This window comes from Podarcis bocagei (assembly GCF_964188305.1).
Source record: "Podarcis bocagei genome assembly, chromosome: 12".
NCBI lineage: Eukaryota > Metazoa > Chordata > Lepidosauria > Squamata > Lacertidae > Podarcis > Podarcis bocagei.
The window spans coordinates 24,443,586-24,453,506 of record NC_138137.1 but is presented as its reverse complement, the minus strand read 5'-3'; the positions used below and the strand labels follow the sequence as shown (position 1 = coordinate 24,453,506).

The 9,921-nt window shown below is 43.1% G+C and overlaps 1 long non-coding RNA gene across 1 annotated transcript; it reads left to right on the top strand.

Annotated features, from left to right (window-relative positions):
- The first annotated feature begins 814 nt into the window (after window positions 1-814).
- LOC308569919 lies at window positions 815-3,305 on the top strand. Its single transcript, XR_014000924.1, has 2 exons — window positions 815-1,021; window positions 2,050-3,305. It is a non-coding gene; the product is annotated as an uncharacterized lncRNA (long non-coding RNA).
- The last annotated feature ends 6,616 nt before the right edge of the window (window positions 3,306-9,921 follow it).

Here is a 9,921-nt window from a genome sequence, read left to right as displayed (position 1 = left end):
CCCCCACCATCAGTTTCATTCCATTGCTTTGCCTTTACAGAAAGTACCATCCGGATTGCTTAGTCTCAGGAGATTTAACCATCGAAAACTTATTTGTATTTGGAAGCTGATTTCGAAACCTAAGTATTCATCTTTGGGGTGGGGATAGGAAGTGCTCTTGACGCTGCAACTCAAATTCCGTTTACTCCGGAGTAAATTTCTTCTGATTCTTAGCACTTGTCTGGAGTAAGTGGGCTTTGTCCTTTTTTAAAAAAGTAAGAATAAATCAAGGGGTTGTAGCATATTTCCCCCTGCGATTTTACTAACTTAGCGTGTGTGTGTTCTGACCTTCATTTCCTCCTTTACAGATGAATACACCTCTACTATTTTGACAATATTTCCAATGAAGATGATTTTTTAAAAGGAATTGGGGGAGCGCTAGGTCCAGACGTCTAATGCTCCCCACGTTGAAGTAGGTGAAAGTTGTCTCCTCCTATAAAATGATGGATAAGAGCCACTTGAGGAAGGAGGATAACTCCTCTTCGGAGAAATGCGAGAATCCAGCTAAACTTACCAGTTTTACTGCAGGCTTCTGGAAAGTGGAGCAACAACCACAACGCCTCTGCCTAGTAGCTGAGGGTGGGGAGAATGCATTATTGGGTAATAATACCATCCCGTAACCCTGACCTTAAAAAAAATCTGTACTTAGACTTTTTTTAAAAAAATAATAATAATATGCTGAATATAGGTGGGTTGTGTAGAATTCATTTCCCAGACCAAAACCACGATGCTGTTTAATTTATGGTTCTGGAACACCAGGCATTGTGGCCGTTGCTATAACAGAGTTGAATCGACCGGGAATGTCATTGCAGTCCATGCGGCGGCACATGAACCCGCTATTAAGGCGAAACTTCTCATACACACCAGGTTTTCTCTCTTGGCAACCAACTGGGAGTTTGTTTCTCGGCAGGATCGGCCAGCACAAGAAGTTCAATGCTTTCCTTAAGAGTGAGACGACCAAAAGCTCATAGTGTTGATGCAGGTAACAGTCGGGGAAAGAGCCTTGATTTCATTCATATCCGAGGGCAGGGCTCGGCCCCTGGGATTTTTGTATTGCCTCAACTTCCTGATCTCCGGATGTAGTTGGACTACAACAACTCTCCACCGGCCAGGGATTATGGGAGCTGTGTAGTCCAAATCATCTGGAGGGCACCAGGTTCATGAAGCATGCCCTAAACAACATCTTCTTCTCTGGGATAGTCCATACCCTCTAGTGTTGCCCAATGCAACAGGTTGTTAGAGTCAACTTCTGTTGTACTTTGCTCCCAGACAGTGAGATGTGTTGGTGTGTATGGCACTGGTAGGCAAAATGAGCAACCTTTACTCTAGATGGGGTAACCTGTGGCTCTTCAGCTGTAGTTGGGACGCCAGCTACCATCAGCTGCAGCTGGTATGGCCATTGTTCATGAGGATGGAAGATGCAGTCTAGCAACATCTGGAAGGCCACAGGTTCCACATCCCTGCTCTAGAACAAAGCCACAGAATTTAATGGGGCTACTGGAGAGTAAAAATAAAAAGCTGTCGCTGGAAGACTTGGACCTGGAAGATCCCTGTATTGGAAATCCTGTCTAAGTAAAAATTTCAGGAGGCCTTGAAGTCTTTTCTTTCTCCCCACCCTGCCTAAGCTTTACTGGGACTATCAATGAATGAGACTTCTTCCATCCGGTTGTTGCGATGGTGTATGAGATCACTGCTATAAAGCACTTTGCAGACTTTTGTAACCTTCCACATCCCCCAAAGTTGGATGGAAATTAGTGGAGGACAAGATTCAAACCATTTGATGGCTGTTTTGCTATACCTTAAAATTCCCCGTTTCTTTGCCCATTCCGTAGTATACTCATCTGAACCCAGAATTACTACTGATGCCATTACCCATCCAATTATTTATACTCTGTACGCTAAGCACGTTTAGCTGGAAGCAAAACTCAAAGACTTCTGTGGAACTCGCTGTGGAACATGTGCTGTCGATAGGAGCATTGCCGAGTTTATCAGTCCCCCTTGTTCTTAAAGGTTTAAGGTGAATTTAAAAAGCACGTCGACTGAAACGTTTCCTGCCAAGCCTCATCCAAACAGAACCCATCGCATTAATCTGGGTGGAATTTACGCACGAGAACTTCTTAACAGATTGCGCTCTGCATAAATCGAAGCTCCCAGGTGGAAAGAGTTCTATATTATTAAGGAAGAAGTCGAGATATTGTCAAAGCTGTACTTAAAGCTATGTAACGAACTGAATGTGTTAAGAGTTATCCTATAAAAAGAAAAATAACTGCTCTCGAGTAAGTGCATTGTGTTTTGCAGGCTGGGCACTCTGCTCCTAAATGCTCTCCTAGACACCCCAAGTAAACCCGACTGGCCACAAATAAATATCAGTGGGATTTATTTTCAATTAAATGTTTTTGTGGTTTGGGAAGGAAGACACTGTCAAATGGATCTGGAGTATTATGGTTTTGACTGTAGGACTGTCGCTGTCCCTTTACTGCCGATATTTCTCACCTCAACGAAAATAAATGTGTTTTTCAAACTCCAGATAATCCCTACAAAGAGTTACTGCTTTAATAAACAGGAATTTAAAAATCTGTGACCTTCTGGTGTAACAGCTTGCTGCAGGCGACCATATTTCTATAAAAAAATAATGAGAAGGGGTGTGTTCAGAAGTACTGTTACTTAATCCGCACGTTCAGTTCTTGCAATGACCGAGGGCGACTAACAGTTCACAGGAAATATTGTGGAATCTCCATCAAACATGACAAAAAAACACAAAGTAACCAAATCTTCCTTCGGAATGCTTTAAGCGACTATAAACACACTGAAAACGCGATGCAACACAAGATCAACACTGGCAAAGTTGCTAATTCTCATATGACTCAATCTCGACTGTTGCTTTTCCCGGTCTCTTATGCTGAAATAATTTTTATTTTGAAATAAACTGTAATCGTGATCGGGAAGGATCAGTTTAACAAGTATGGAACATTCTGGAGCTCTGAAAAGGCACAACACATACCTGTCTAAGTACAAGGAGAGTTTATATGTGAAATCCCTATTGGTTGAAAGTCGGGATGTAGTTTTGTCTGCAGTCCTGGCTCCAGTTAGGTTTCGATCCCGTTACCTTCGCTGCTATTCCAGCAGCCACACTATTACATAATTATTTTTAACCAACACATATTCTGAGTTAAGCAGCACACGATCACATCATATTTTTATATGCCTGACATTTGTATCTATCTAGAAGGTGACACCTTAACTTTTGATAAATGGGTGGATTGCTATGGCGTTGTTACAGTTGTGCCCGAGGAACAACAATCTGCATTAATGTACTTATGTAAATCATTATGGCTGGTGTTGCAATGCTTATAAATCCTAAGGGTGCATTTTTTAAAGTGACTGGGGCAGGATGGATGGTTAGATGGTTGGGAGCAACCCCATCTCTGGATGAGGATGAGGATGATTAATCCAGCCTTTAACCTGAAAGTTCCCAGGGTAGTGCAGAAACAATTCATTAAAATCAAAGCAACTGAAATCCATAAAACCATATGGCGCCCCTACCTTCCCAGCAGTCATGGAGCCTTTCATATAAGAAAAAGCACTAATTATTTCCTCGATATATATATATATATATATATATATATATATATATATATATATATATATTTGTAGAACCGCCCTGAGTTGGATCTTGTCATAGAAAGGCGGAATATAAAGGTCCACAATAAATATATGCTGCTGTCATATTTGGCCTGCACCACCGTTTTGCCTGGAGAAGCCTGTCTACTTGGCTCCAGAGAAAAACCGCACGGTTTTTTGGGATGAGTAGAACGATTACTCCCGAGTAAGGAGCCAAAATGAACGCTTTGCAAAGAAGGAAGTTTCTCTCTCTTAATCGTTGCGATCCAACTGGAAAGACAAGTGTAGAAAACTGTAGGACAGTATGGGTCTGATTTCTTCTTCCGGCAGTTGGAAGGAGAAAACAGACCCATACTACTACTACTATACGTACTACTACTACTACTACTACTACTACTACTACTACTACTACTACCACCACCACCACCAAAATAGATTACTTTTGGGTGCCCTCGCTAACAACAGCCGATTCCGCAGCTCAGCTAAGTTCAGTTCTTTGGAGCCGGGTCAGTTTAAGTGCCATCGAGGAGGTCAGGTTAATGATAACAAAATCGATCTGGAGTGCTGCTGGAACCAAGGGGTTAGTTCCTTATTGGGCATTTTCAGGTTTATAGTTTGGGTTTATTATATGCATTTTCCCTCTATTAACTCCAACGTCTAGGAGAGTGCCGGGTCAATCCAGCCCCCTCCCCGCACTGATTAGTTTTCTTGGGAACAGGCCCCCATTCCTTTCGGAGCTGGGAGGCTTGCACAGCCTTTAATGAAGGGTCTCTGGACTGAGCCGGTTCAGCAGCAACGACGCAGCCAGATGAAAGCAAAACCCCGTAGGTGAAAGTGGGGGAGACTTTATTATTGAGATAGCGGGGGGAAGAGCCATTTCAACAACAGGCCTCTTGTTCGCGACCTTCTGTGCCCATGGCTCGGTTCAACATAATAGTCCAAAGGAGTTGACTTCGTGCCAGCATCTCAAGGAGTTTCTCTCTCTCCCCTCACGGTTTTTATAACCATGCATAATTATTATTTTTCTTTTTAAAAAATCTCAAATGGTTTAGCCTAGAGTTGAATACAGCCATTTGTTTCATAGCCAGGTACCGCTTAAAAAACAAAAACCACACACACACACACACGTCTCCATGTATCCAGCTTAACAGCCTTCTGTCGTGCAGATTCCAGTGTTGTTGCACCGGTGGTTGAATATCCGCCTTTTATTTCTTACTGTGGGGTAGCCCTATGGAGACAGCTAGTAATCCACTTTGGGTGGGGGGTAGACAATTTTCTTGTTGGGGGCTGCAGGGGTTATGTCAGGTTATCTGCTATCGCCTAGTGGCTGTGTAAACTGGGGCGCTCGAAGACAAGGGTTCATTTGTCAGGCAGCAAAAAGATATTGGAAGGGCGAAGACTCGAGGCACCAGCTGATTTGGTATGGACTGCTTATAGCTCAGCAAGTGATTTCCCCCAACTTTAACACGGACTTCGTAGATCAAATCTCACGGGGATTGGGTCTGCCGACCGCTGACGAAGCCTGGGCGTGCTTTTTTGGGGGAAGCGTAGTGGAAGCAGTCAGCAAGGGTCTCCGGGGCATGCGATGGCGTAGGGAAAAGCGATGACTCGAAGGAGGTGCAGGGGTGACATAAGCAAGCAAACAAAACGAACAGGTTTCCTGAGCAGTCATCTCAGACCAAGGGTGGTGGTGGGGGAGAGGATCTGACTTGATGACCAACCCATCTTGACATCCTTCGACTTGCCCACTGTGAAGTTCTTGCCAAAACAACAGCAGAAGAAACACATGACCTACGCATAAGCTGGCGAAACCGGGACCTCGTATGTCAATATCGCAATGAGTGACGTGGATTGTAAGTCTGTCTTTGGGCGTTGAATGAAATGCAATCTGCTGCAGGATGGGAGGGGCAGGAGGCGGTTTCGTGAAGGAGTAAGAGGGAAGGGTATGCGTGCGGATGTCCTGCTAGCCAATTATTATTATTATTGCTATTCTTGCTTAAGTTAACCCTTCTTCTAACGCGAGTTTTCTACGGGTGGGATAATTTTGGTATGTTCAGAGTCAAGTGGGAGAATAAGGTAAACACTTTGCTGATGGGGATGAAATGGGGAGGGGGAAGAACGAGAAGGATCAGACCCCAAAACACCCTGCAAAGGACCAAGGCTGGAGTGTTGGAGAAATCCATACAGTATTATGAAAACACTCAGGCACCCTTGGTTTGCTCTAGAATTTCAAATGTTTCCGAAACATACACACCACGCTTTAAAAGAACGGGAATGATTACTGAGGTAAAATGGATTTCAGCGACATGCACTTCCATTTGCTGTGTTTGACATCGGTATGTTAGAACTCACATCCATTTTTACGATGGACGTTTGAACCAAAGTCCTCTCTTGCAGGGAACGCCTATACATGCCTACTCTAAAGTAAACACCCAGTGAATTTAATAGGACGTACTCCTGTGTAAGAGGGCACAGGATTGCAGCCCTCGCTGAGTGGACAGAGATAGGTGGAATCCAGCCATCTTCTATGTCCTCAAAATCCACAAAGCGTTTCTTCCTCTGCCATGTTTTCATTATAATTCCATGTTGGCTTCAGAACTGTTGAGCTCACCTGCCCTCTTTGTAGCTGATGAGGAATCAAGCGTTTCAGCAGGCTAACAATCCAATGGACCAGTTAAATCAAAATGAGCCGGCAGGAGAATTGTCCTACGCAACTAAGTCAGATTTAATATTGCAATTGTTGTGCAAATGATTCTATGCACAGAGAGGGAATGAGAGAGAGAGAGAGAGAGTTTTTAGGTCTTTTGAAAACTTCTTCAAATTATGGGCATTCACTTAAATGTGAAAACAACATGTATCCGGTCGTGTGAGAAAGTTAAAAGGATATGTGACAGCAACAACAATTGGAACAAAGAGTCCTGAATCAATGCCTGAGGTGGGCATGCATCGGGTTGTGTGCGTGTGTGCCTGTGCGTGTACAAAACCCCTGTTAGTTACACTTTTTGATATTTGGTTTCCCATGTGTAGATGTGTTTTTCTGCTGGATTTATTATGGATTTGTATTTGTAAATATGGCAATTGATCTAATCTGGTTCATAAACGAACCACTTCCTTTGAGATCCCCAGGGGAAAGAAGGATGATTTATTTGCCATGGGGAAGTTTAAGAAGAAAAATAGTGTTGTGCGAATGATGAAATAGCAGTGCCTGAAGATCCTGCAGATTAAAAGAAGAAAAAAAGCCTTCAGAATTCGTTGCCATGAATTCTGGCTTTCTGCATTTATAGAAAAACCAAGAAAAGTACCACATTTCAACAGGAAAACAGAGAACTGAAATCTATTGGAACAGCACACATTTTAACTCATTGAGGTGGCAAATGCAATTCCATACACACTTCCCCATTGAACCCAGTTGGACTTCTGAGGAGACATGTACAGTGAGAGGACTGGTACGGTTCATTAATTGCAGTGGAATCCTTTGTACGTTGAGTCAGAAATAAATTCTATTGAACTAAATGTGACCCACTGATTAGTAAGTGTACTTAGAACTGCAACCTGAAATTCCTATCCCACGTAGTCTTCTAGAAGCCAAAGGTGAATAAAGAATAAAACAAAATAATAATATATATATGTATATCTATATAGCGTTTTGAGAGAAATAATAATAATAATAATATCGCTTTGGATTAAAAAATAAGGATTGAAAACAGTGATTGAAAAACTATGGAAGATATTCAACAGTTACTTTCCTACAGAAAAAAAGGTAATTCTGGAGAGCCTTTGAATATGGATTAAGGCAAGAAAATAGAAAAAGATGAGGGCATAAAAACCATTTGAAGATATTCAATAGTTATAGGGGGGGGAAACACTACTGGAGATATCTTGAAATGGAAGGAAACTTCAGACATCTCCAGCTGAGATTTGTATCCCAGAAACAATGTTAACAGAGATAAAGTTGAGGAAGTGGGGGATCCATGATTTGGCTATGCAAAGAAATCAAATAACCTAAAGAGAGAGAGAGTACGTAACATACACATTATGGTAATGTGTCTTACAGTGAAATCTTATTCATGTCTCCTCAGAAGTAAGTGCTTCACTGGGTTCAAGTGGACTTACCTTGGGGTGTATAGAATTGCAGCCTTAATTGCCTTGCACTGTTGTCTAAGTTGCACATATCTAAAGATTTTCTAGGATATCAACCTACTAGATTAATTTATTTGCAGTGTGATGTTAAGGCTTGTGGCATCTTCATGTAAGTACATTACAACAGGGGCCACCAACCCTTTTCGGTCAGTGGGAATATTGAAAACGTGTCATGGCTGCCATGGGGGCACAACATAACACAAAATGGCTGCCATATCTAAAAGGACATCAAAGGAAAAGAGGAGCACAAAATGGTGCTGTCCCAACAATGAGAAAAAGGCCTCAACTACACTTGCTCAGAGAGAGACACTCTTTGCGCCTCTTCTCTGTTCAGAATGGAAGTGAGTGTTGGTGTTCTGTCCCCTGGAATCCAATGAAATCCATGCACGTTTAAGGGGGCATGTGCAATGCAGGAGAGGTTAAGCTACTGGAAACAGGAACTGAACAAGAAGAGCAAACAATTTTCTGAACTTTGTGGATTTTTACATAGACCTTTCGTGAGTGCCATAGGAAGTACTGTCAGGCCCCTTGGAACCTGCTGGTGCCACATTGGTGACCTCTGATATGGGCATATCTACAGCTGGACTGGTGCAACATGCTAGAGTGGGGTCTTCCCTAGGGTTATTAAAATAATACATACCCATAATCTTCAAACAGGGCAGAATTTGATTGCTAGGATTCTGGCTGGTTTACAAAGATGAAGGCATATTACTGTGGTGCCCCGGGTTAAGTATTTAATTCGTTTCAGAGGCCCATTCTTAACCTGAAACTGTTCTTAACCTGAAGCACCACTTCAGCTAGTGGGGCCTCCTGCTGCTGCCGCGCCGCCAGAGCATGATTTCTGTTCTCAACCTGAAGCAAAGTTCTTAACCTGAGGTATTATTTCTGGGTTGGCGGAGTCTGTAACCTGAAGCGTATGTAACCTGAAGTGTATGTAACCCGAGGTACCACTGTATAGTCATTCTGAAGGAGCTATACTGCTTCACTGTTGAGTGCAAATCAAGGTGCTGGTGCTTAACTTTAAAGCCCTAATAGGCTTGGTGCACAGATGTGAAGGAGCAATTCCTCCTTGTGGGCCTTAAGGAAGGTAGAAGAGGATATATTGTTTTGATATTATTTCTCCTCACTCACGCTAGTGAGTAAACAGCAGAGCACATTCCCTTTGCAACTTATTGGAAGCAAGTTGATGATTTGTTAGAATCCTTTAATTAAGCAACTCAGTCTGGATTGTTCTTGGTAAGTTTCCCTTTTATTTCCCTCTTAAAATAATAATAACACAACACAGTCTTCTTTAAAAGGAAGAATAAAGTTTTACTCACATTCAGTTCACAGCAGTAATCTGAAGGCAGGCTTTATCTTGGGGTTCTGCATGTGGGCGCCATCCTATGTGAAGGTTGAGTCATGTGCTGGTTAAGAGGCAGCGGAGAGCTAGAGTTCAAGAGTCCGAGAGAGAGAGAGGGTTGCATGGCCAGCCCTTTTACCTGGTCACACATGTGGGGAGGGGGAGGAAGCTCCAGAGCAGGTATGACAGGAAGTCCTCGCTGTCTGGAGCCACATTCCCCTGTGTGTCCATTCTAGGCAACAGGAAAATGTTGTACTTGACTGCTCTAGTAATAATACATCCCACACTCCTTCATCAACTTGCCCATGCATTAAAGTGGTCAGAAGTGGTCCTTAGGAGAAGATCATTCCACATAAGCAAAAGAGATGGCCTTTTCTGTGGTGGCACCTTAACCGCAGAAGGCCCTCCAGAGCAAGGTACCTCCAGGGACATTGTAAGCAGGTGGCTCAGGGAGCCCAGCCCAGGCTTTTTCTTCCAGTCCTTGGATTCCCTGGTCCTTTGTCCCTTTAAAACAAACAAAGAAGGAAGGAAGGGAGGGAGGGAGGGAGGGAGGGAGGGGGGGAAGGGCTGTAGATTCTAGATTCTTCTTCTTCTCCTCCTCCTCCTCCCCCCATCCCATCATCACCACTATTACCATTCTTTGGCTTTGCTTACAGGGTGACTGGGTGTACTACAAAGCATAGTGCCAGTGAAACACCATCTACCCACTATCTCAGTTTGGCTAGATGCACTTGTTTTACTTTCAGCATGTACATAAACGGCTGTTCTTACTAATAAAT